Source organism: Castor canadensis, chromosome 5 (genome assembly GCF_047511655.1).
Source record: "Castor canadensis chromosome 5, mCasCan1.hap1v2, whole genome shotgun sequence".
Taxonomy (NCBI): Eukaryota; Metazoa; Chordata; class Mammalia; order Rodentia; family Castoridae; genus Castor; species Castor canadensis.
In genome coordinates, this window is record NC_133390.1 from 154,373,365 (window position 1) to 154,383,805 (window position 10,441).

At 45.2% G+C, this 10,441-nt stretch overlaps 1 pseudogene; it reads left to right on the top strand.

Moving 5' to 3' along the window:
- Positions 1–807: 807 nt before the first annotated feature.
- LOC109700537 (signal-regulatory protein beta-1-like) overlaps positions 808–10,441 on the top strand; it is a 102,922-nt pseudogene continuing 93,288 nt past the window's right edge.

The following is a 10,441-nucleotide window of genomic DNA, read 5'->3' on the forward strand; positions in this document are numbered from 1 at the left end:
GACAAACTAAGCCTAGTGGGATCTAGTGACTTGACCAACTCCTTGGCACATCCTCTTCACCAGGTCCCTCTTCCTTCCTTTCTCCTCAATTCTCAACTGCACACAGTGGCAAATGGGATAGGTGTTTTCTATGGAGAACAAGTCAATGTGATGGGACTTCCCCTTCCCTTACACTAGGACTTTTCTACAATATGTCTTTCCATATCCTGCCATTCCTATCACCCATTACCCCCAATGTGCCCCACCAACAGATGCTAATTAATCTAAATTCACTTTCTCTCCAGGATGAAGATCATACAGGATTCCTTTTGCTTGGTGTACTTTCATAAGTCCTAAGGTTCACATCATACTGCCTTTGGGGTATGTTTACCAGTTTTACCAGTAAGAGGTTTGCAATAAGTTGTCAGTTCAGGGGCAGATCCCATTTTGCCCCAACATTAAGTAGGTCTTGGGAACCTTCCTCTTGACTCCAGCAGAGTAGCTCTTGGGGGAGCTGATGCAGAAGAAGGCCACATGACAACCACACCCAGTGGCTTAAGATTAGGACTTAAGTGCAAGTTCTTGGCCAGGAGCTCACACTGGGGAATCATTAAGACCTCAAGATGGTGTGAAGGTCATAGTGGATGGCACTCAGGCCCCAGTGAAGAGGAAGCATTCTTCCTGTTAGTGTAATCTGACTTCCTCTAGAAAACACCATGAGTGACTCCTAGCCTGTAGGTTCCTGAACTGGCTGATTTCTATTTCACAATATGGTGACAGTGTGTTGTCTCCATCCATCAAAGCCATTTCCTCTTTTACAGAGCAGAGCCTATGATCTCCTCCAGCACAGACACTGGGACACAGTAGACTGCATGATCTCCACAATGCTTACCCCTGACTCCTGGTCTCAGACTCCTCATCCTGTCCTGCTGCTGACCTTGCTGCTGGGACTCACAGGTGAGTCTGGCCCTGAAGTAGAATCCTCTCTCTCTGACCCTGGTGTGGCCTGCACCTTGATTTCCAGGGACTCCAGATAAGTACCACCCAGTCATAGAAAGCAAGAACAGAGCACTCTGAGTGAGAGTCAAGAACAGGGACCTGAGCACTGTCCTTGGATCTTTATGTGCAGCAGGTGACCAGAGGTTTCTTTTATTTGTTCTTGTGCTTTCTCAAATCTCTATTTTTGTTGCTTGGAATTTCTTGAGTGTCTCCTGTACATTTTGGTTGACCATATCCAGTATCATATCTATAAAATTCTCATTGATTACTTGCAGGAGTCTGGATCTGGGTATCTGTTTTCTTCATTTCCCTCTGGTTCTTGTACTAATTTATTATTGGGGAGAAAATGATTTCCCTCTTTTTTCCATCTTTCCATCATTGCCCTTGCTACTGTTACTGTCCCTGTACTGTGTGTAATTCAGTATTGTCTAGCTTGTAATATTAACTATGATGAAATCTAGAATGGAAGGGTAAGAGGAGAGGGAAAACAAAGAAAGGTAAAGAAAAAGGGAAAAACAATAACGACAACAACAAAAACAAGAACAGAGCCAAAGAAATAAACAGGGGGAGATAGTGTACTAATCAACAGTGAGCTAAACAGGCATTAGAGAGTCAGAGAGAGGATAAAAAAAAATCCCCAAGTTCAAATGCAACAAAGCCTCAGTCCCAGTAGTTTTGGTATTAATCCTTCAGCACCTAGTCCTGGTGTTGGTGTCTGATTAGTACTTCTGTCATTGTCTGATCAAAGGGGGAAAAAATATCCCAAGTTCAAATGCAATACAGTTTCATTAGTCCTTCAGCATCCAGTCCTGGTGTTGGTCCTTGAGTAGCAGTTCTGTGGTTGTCTCATCAAAGAAAAAAAAAAGAGTCTGGAGACAGCTTTGTGAATGTCTATCTGAGGCTGCGGCTCACTTGCCACCTACTGTCAGCCAGCTGCTGCTGCATGATTTATTTATTGCAGATCTCAGCAATGAGCTTTACACTCACCTAGCCTTGCAGGCTTTGTTTATTTAGAGTTCTCCTGGATGCATGCCCCTTTTGCTTTCTCCAGTATACAGCCCTGCCTTCCTGTTGCAATTGCAGTCTGTTTTTTTTTTTTTTTTTGTATTTACAGATCATGTGGGGATGTGCCCCTCCCCGACTCTCCAGTGAAGTGTGCCACAGGACAGCCACTGTTGCAAGCTTTCCCCACTCCAAGGTTGCTGGGCGAGTGCTGCAGCTCCTGCCTTCTCAGGCTGGCTTGTTTATTTACAGTTTGTGTGGGGAAGTGCCCTTCCCCCCACACTCCAGAGTTCAGGGTGCCCTGCCATCTTTTTTTTTCAGCTGTTTGCTGATTATTCAGTTTGGTTTTTTCCTTTTTTTTTCCCCTGGGCTGGGGTCAGTCTGTTCAGGGGGCTATGCTGATTTGTCCTAGGTTCTTTGTGGGAGTATTGCGTGCCACTTATTTGCTCACCTGAGGGTCTGCCAAGCAGGTTACGAACTGGCGTCTGGCAGTGTAGGAACCCTCCTGGCTTCTCCATTTAACGTAAAGTGGGGATGCTCTGCGTGGATTGGTGGTGTGGAGGTGTCAGAGTTTTGTCTATTCTTGGTGGTTTTTCCTGCCACGTGTATCTGCAGTGTCTCTCCAAGATTTTACTTTAGGAAGCACACTTTCTGCTTCCTCCCTCTAGACGCCATCTTGGAATCTCCCATATTTTCTTCTTAATGGGGCCTCTGTTTCCTAGGGCTTTTTTTGTAGCCATTGTCAATGAGATTTTTTTTCATGATTTCTTTTAGGAATAGAATTACTGGTGCATAAAAATATACTGATTTTTATATCAATTTTGGATCCTATAATTGTAGTGAATTTATTACTTTGGATAGTCATTTGATGGAGACTTTGTTTTTCCTATGTGTAGAGTCATATTATCTACAAAGAGGGATAATTTAAATTCCTTCATTTCTAGTGCTGTGCCTTATTTATATTTCTTTCTCAGTAAGGAGCGATTAGAGCCCTTTAAGACGTGAAGACCTGGGAGGATAGTCTAGAAAGATGAGAAAAGTTCCGTGGCTCTCTAGCTGGAGGAGGGAAGAGAGGACTGTCTTTGCAAGAGAAAGTGTGGATGGCAGAGTCCCAGAAAAGTGTCATCATGGATGCAGGCAATCATAGGTAGTGGGAGAGTTCACAGTCATCACTCTTACAGGAGCAACCTGGGGTTTCACAGTACCTTTCTACTATTTTTCTTCTATTTTATATTTAGTAAACTTCTCAAAATTATTGGGGTACAGTGTTTAACTTTAGTGAGATTCCTATTAGGATTTGAGCCACTATATTTGTTATGTCTGTGAAAATTTGAGAATTTACCCACATTTGGAATTTCTAAAATCATTTAGTAGGGACACAAAAACCAATCAGCATCCTTTTTAATCTTTTGTGTTTGTTTGTTATAGAAAATATCAGTGTATAAATTCAGTATATTAATTTGGATTTCCAACTAGGTGAAACTATGGAATGTTGATTTAATTTAGTTATATATTATACACACAAATATACAATTCATCAGTTTATTACAAATTTATATTAAAATAGTATATATATATATACATGAAGTTTTCACTAACATTGTTTTCTCTGTCTTGTTATTAAATCAATAAGCAATCTAAGGTTAGCAATATGTTGTTAGATCTCATGATAGCCTATTACACAGGATTAAAGTAACTTTTTAAAATTTTGACTTAAAAAGCAACAGTCTGTCTCTGCTTTTTTTTTTTTGTAGGTTTAACTACCTGATCAGTATTCATAAATTACTACGTCTGGTTGCTTAGAGAAAAAACAGGAACAGGAAGGCTTTCTGCAAGATAATCTGTCCTTTCACCTACGTTGTTTCCTTCTGCAGAATCTTTTAGATAATTTTAACAATAGATGAATTTTTTCCCTTCTATGATGCTGGCAACCATGCTGATGGACATCTGACAAGGTCCTGGTTGTTTTGAGTGGCCTCTGTCGTGAGAAGCAGCCTCTGTCTCTAGGTGTCCCTAGAGAGTCTAAGATCTATAGATCTTTCTTCCTCTAGAGAGAAACAGTGGCCTCACCTTTGTCTTTAAAATTTTTTATTTTGTAACAATTCAATTTTAAGGAACAGTGTCTTCGTATTTCAAAGAGTAATAGCATTTAACATCTAAGTACATGCTCACAGGACATTTATGATTGCATATTCCTACCTCAGAGGTCTTGAGGGGAGAGGTTTCCTTCCCATTTTCCCTGCTTACAGTGAGCTGTCCATCATCCTGGATGGATTCGGTAAATGGAAAGTGACAGCAGTGAGGATGCAGTACAGAAGGGGCTGTGGCACCTGAAGCATGTATACTGAGTAGGTGTCAAGGACACCTGCTTCTTCTCTTTTTTGCATGTTACCAGCTTACCTGTTTTACTAATGAAGAAAACCAAAAATGGGCAAGAAAAGTTCACTGGAGAGAAGTCTTTATTAGGCCCAATGTTGCAACATCAGGGGGCAGCAGAGGAGGGTGTCTCCAGGCTGAGTCACAAGTCAGCCTAACCACCTAGTTATATCTCTAGGAAAGGAGTGTGACAAGGGTGTCTCACCAGTTGTGGCACACTTCATGTCCTAGCCAGAAATGTGCTTGGCAGTCAGCTGTGGTTGTCAAGTCACCTCTTGAGGGCTCCAGAGTGTTCAAAGCAGCTGGCGCTGGTAAGAGGGCTGTCCTTGGCTTGGCTGGTAGTCCTTTGCCATCCACAAAGGGAGCTGAGGATCCAAGGAAGGGTCAAACCGCATCAATTAGGAAGTCAGTCACTCCTGCCCTAAAGTCTTAGTATATTGAAAGGAAAATGAACGCTAAATGGGTGCTTACAATAAAGACCTATATTTGACATTAACAATCACTTAACAGTACTTAACAATGCTTAACTCTTCTTCCAGTCCCTCGAGGACAAGTGGGCCCTCTTGTCTGTCCTTTACTTGCTATCTAGCATCCTTCATTTCCATTTATTGTATCTTACAGGGCAGGAATCATGGTTATGACCTCCTCAGGTTTTGTTTATCTGGGAATATCATATTTTTCTCTCTCATGAGAGAAGAGGTTTTGCCATGCACAGAGTTCTTGCTTGTCTGGATTTTTTCTATCAGCATTTTAAATATATTATCTCACTGCCTTGGGGCCTGCGACATTTCTGAAAAGCACTCAGGTGAGACTCTTATGGAGGATCTTGTATGAGGTGAGCAATATGTCTCTGGAATTTTTCAATGTTCTCTCTTTACTTTAGCTTTTGATGGTTGGATATACTGTGTCTCCATCTTGGTCTGTTTTGAGTTTAACCTACGTGGAGACAGCCCAGCGTCTGGATTTCTAGACTCAGTTATTTCATCAACACTTATGGTTTAGGACATTAGTTTTTCAGATAATCTTCGCCCCTCTCTTTTTGTCTCATCGCTCTCCTCCTGGGATCCCATAATGGGTGTGTGGAGCCACCTGATGGTCTCCTCCAAGTCCTTGGAGTTCTTTATTTTTTTCCTGTCTGCACACAGACTCTCTGACGTTATCGCCATATTTTCTGATTCTCACTTCTGCCTGCTCACTTCTGTTGTGGAGCCTCTCCAATGAGCCTATCAGCTATTGTGCTTTTCAACTCCCAAATTTCTCCCTTTTATGATTTCTTTCCCTTTGTGGATGTTCTCATTTAATTATTAATGCTCCTGATTTCCTTAGTGCCTTGTCCATGCTTTCCTCTACCTTTCTGACCATGTTTAAGATATTTAGTTTATAGTCTTGGTCTGCGATCAGGATGTGCCCAATAGATCACAAGAGTCTTGACAAGAAGGAGGCGAGAGGGTCAGAGATGGAGAAGGATGTGTGATGAATGTAGCGGGAGGATAAGTGATAAGAAGATGAGAACCAAGCAAAAAGAATCCTGGCAGACTCTGGAATGTGGTTAGGCCAGGGACAAAGCCTCTAGGGAAAAGTGCAGCCTAATGACCCCTGAATGGTTGCCTAGCAACACCAAATTAGGACATTTGACATCCAGACCGAGAAATCATAAATTTCTGTTCTTTTTGTTTGTTAGCTTGCAGTAATGGGGATGAACCAGGGCTGTGTGGTACTAGGCAATGTCATTTGAACTGTGCCTCAGCCCTTTTGCTTTTGATTTTGAGACAGGGTCACATTGCTACCTTTGCTCTGGCATGCCTCGAGTTCACAATCATCTTCTCTCTGGGGTGGGATTGCAGAAATGTGCCAGTACCTGAGTCTTAAATTTCTATTGTTTAATGACACTAAATTTTCAATAATTTGTCAACCCAGCAATAGAAAATTGCTATAGTGTGATTATGTCATAGGGAAAAATCCTAGGAGTTTAAAGCAATGTTCTATTCCCTTGTAAGCCTCACGGGAACTCTTATATCATCATCACTCCAGGTTGGTGGAGCAAAGCTACCGTGAGCCATGTGGAACGCTGTGAGAGGAGGAAAATGCAGAGACTCTGGCAGTCAAATGCATGTGCTCCTCACTGTGACCACCACCTCTGTTCACATCTGGGTGGCCAAAAGAGAGTCACATGGCCACCGACACCATGGTCCACCAAGTACAACATACCATGTGCACAGAAAGTGAAGAACAGACAATGGATGAAACATGAGAATTCCAGAGATGGTCAGGGACTCAAATACAAACACTATCATGTTTCTTAAACTCTCTGTGCCCCAGTTTCCTCATTTCCATTACTGTCTCTGGTTTGAGGCCCATGTAAAGGTTAAACCTGCTTGAACACACTGTGTGCAGAGTTCAAGTCCTGGTCACACTGTGCACTCAGGCACTGAAACTCATTGATAAAACTTCAGAATCTCCACGGGTCCCCTCAGGACGCACAGTAACTGCTGTTTCCCTCCAGGAGCTGCCGCACAGGAGGAGCTGCAGGTGATTCAGCCTGACAAGTCAGTGTCTGTCGCTGCTGGAGAGACGGCCACTCTGCGCTGCACTGTGACCTCCCTGCTCCCTGTGGGGACCATCCAGTGGTTCAGGGGGGAAGGACCAGGCCGGGAATTGATCTTCCGTAAGACAGGAGGCCACTTCTCCCGCGTCACACTACTTTCAGATGGCACACAGAGGGACAACATGGACTTCTCCATTCTCATCAGTAATGTCACCCCAGCAGACGCTGGCACCTACTAGTGCGTGAAGTTCCGGAAAGCCAGTGGCTCTGAAGACACGGAGTTTAAGTCTGGACCAGGCACTGAGCTGTCTGTGCGTGGTGAGTATCTGTGGCCTTCCTTTGTCCCCTAGGGAAAAATAACAGGTCAAGAATAACGCCCTCTGTTCTGTAGCGACAGCTAACGAGCAGGTGCAGGAGTGGTGCTCATATTCAAGAACTGATTTCCCACCCGTGATCAGGGCCCAGGCCACACAGGACCTGCACGTGTGTGAGGCTCCACAGCTGGTCAGTGAGGGGACATGTGCAACCCTTGTCTGCCTGCCCACAGCCAAGCCAATGCCTCCACAGATGAGGGTTCTGTTTAAGTGACTTGGCCATCGTATGGCCTGCACTGTCCTCATGCCTCCAGGGAGTAATTCCCCTCGGTAGTCAAGCCTCCTCCTTACACCACAGGCACCGAGGGCTTATTGTGTGCCAGTCATTGCTCTCAGTGCCATGGGGACACCAGGGCTTCAGCGTCCTCACCTGTCTCCCTATGAGTCCCCCTCGCAGAGCATGGCAGAGACTGAGGAGTGAAGACATGTTAAGCTGTCAGACCAGTACCTGGCTTGTATGAAATGTCAGATCACTGTGAGTGTGACATGTAGAGGCTGTGTGACCTTGGATGAGTCACTTTCCTTCCCCAGGCCAAGGTGTCAATGGGATGGGGGGGGTCGGGTGATGTCCACCTGCTGCTCATTGGAATACCTGGGAACCTGAAATAAATCCCAGACCCAGACTCCAGTCTGGAAATTTGTCTCAGTTGCTCTGATGAGGGTCTGGGCATCTGAAGACTGATTACTCCAGAAGATTCTCAAACAGAGCCAGGGCTCACAACTCTTGAGAGATGACAACTCCTGAGATCAGAGGGGGAAAGTGGCTTTTAACCTACAGGCATTTTGGTCCCCCATGGCCCTGGGGTGTCAGAACTCCTTTTCAGTGTGACCACTTCAGAATAGCATGTGCCGGGCACGGTGGGCACATCTCCCAGTCAGCAGCCCAGACAGTGTGCTGCTCAGACCCCAGCCTCAGTTGGAACTTCCCCATCTCACAGAGGTCTGCATTTGAACTGGTGCTGGAGCCCAGTGAATCCCCACTGTGAACAAGACTCTCCCATGCCTCCCATGCCTCAATGTCACCCAATGTACTTTGTCCTCCTCCTTGCACAGAGCGTCCAGCTTTCTGTAAAGAGCTCCTCTGGGGAAATGCCTGTGAATCTCTTTGTGATGAGAAAACCACTTCACAAACTCTGTTCCTGAGGAAATTATTAGTAGAGGAGAGGGGCCTGATACAGTGATTTCTGCCCTTCCTCATTCTGGTTTCTCATGGGAGCAGCAGAAACAGGATGGAGACCTTTACTGGTGTTTCTCTGGTTTTGTTGTGCCTGCTGGCTATGTAAAGAATGAATGTGTGTGTAGTCATAGGTGTTATTCATCAAGCAACTACAATATAACACGTCACTGTGTTCAATCAATCCTTGCTCATCTTCCCAGGGTTGTGGTTTTTCCACTTTGTACAGATGAATACACTGAAGCTTAGAAGATGAAGAACACCAAGATCAGGAGGACACTGTAAAATTAATCAGCCTGTCTGGATGAGATGAACTGTGCTTTTTCCTCCTTGTCCCATTGGCTGGGCATGTCCCTCTCACAGCTTTGTCCCACAAGGAGCTTACAATCTGTTGCTCTCACAGAGCTGCTTGAGTATGGGGGAGCTTAGGGGCTCAGAAGGAGCCCTGATCAGGCCAGATCAGGATGCACAGAAACCCTTAATTAATCAACTAATTACAGTCCAGGGTACCATCAGGATCTTGTGGCTGCTGCTGTCTTGATGACTTATTTCTTCAAGTGAGGGTGATAGGTAGGAAATCAACATTTACAATTATCTGTGATATGGCTAGTCTAATGCCTATTGGAGAATGGGCTGGGTAATAATTGGCCATCAGGAGACTCTGCCTCCCACTTCCCATCATGCATTTGTGTGCTCTCATGACCAGGAAGTGCCCCTGCCTGCTCAGAGCACCTGTATCTGGGGGACTTGGAGTTAATTAAGAATCCACCCTGGATTCCTCAGCACTCTGTGATCTGTGATCCTAACCCCAAACAGTCCCAGGAAAAGCACTCAGATTCAGAAAGCATCCTTTAACCTCTCCCTTTCAAGTTCAGGACTGAGTATAGGTTAGACCCCTGGCGTGTTTGTGGAAAGAAGGAAAATCAAGGAGTGAGTCATAGGTTTCTGCAAGGAGAGCTCTGGATGGATGGAGTCTATATGGAAGGCAGGGCTGTGCATTCCTGTGTGAGAAGCAGGTCCTGTGTGTTATGCAACATGAAAAGCTTCCAGGGCCTCACTTCATCCTCCTGTGGCCCAGGAATGAGAAAAATCACCGCCCATTTCACAGGCTCAGCACAGGGTTGTGGGCATTGCACCCTTCGATGGCCAGCAGGGTTCCAGCATTCCTGTTGTCCCATGTTGTACTTTGTCCATTGTGTTCACTTCTAGAATTGTTTCACCTAGGATGGCAAGGTGTCCAGGGGAACCAAATAGAGAGCAGTTAATATAAAACATGAGACAGGTCACTATTTCCTTCCTGTGCCCAGATTGGTGGATCCCTTAGTGCAGAGAGAAGAAGTTAGACCTCAGGCTGAAATTGACCTGGATTTGCCCTTCCTCACTGCCTGGGTAAACAGGTGTGCTACCTCTGGAGACAGTAGGACAAGGTCACAACAGGAGGATAAGGCAGAACCACACCCCAGCATTATTTGGAGGATTAACAAATATTGTCTATGGCAGAGGACTTAGCCAACAAGCAGAGAAAGTGCTTAGCATTCATGACTCCCTGGATTTTATTCCCAGCTCCCTACAAACACAAAATAATACTGTCTAGGAAGGTTGCTCAGAGCATCACTCCCTTGTGGTCAGGGGTGGCCATCACAATCATGTCTCTTGTCAAATGCTCTTTGTAGCCAGACCCTCTCCACCTATGGTATCGGGCCCTGGGACCAGGTCTACACCTGGGCAGACAGTGAGCTTCACCTGCAAGTCCCATGGCTTCTTCCCCCGGAATGTCGCCCTGAAGTGGTTCAAAAATGGGAATGTGCTCTCCAACTTCCAGACCAATGTGGATCCCACAGGAGAAAGCATCTCCTACCGCATCTCCAGCACAACTCAGGTGGCACTGGACCCCGGGGATGTCCTCTCTCAGGTCATCTGTGAGGTGGCCCATGTCACCTTGCAGGAGGCCCCTCTTCGTGGGACTGCCAACTTGTCTGACACCATCTGAGG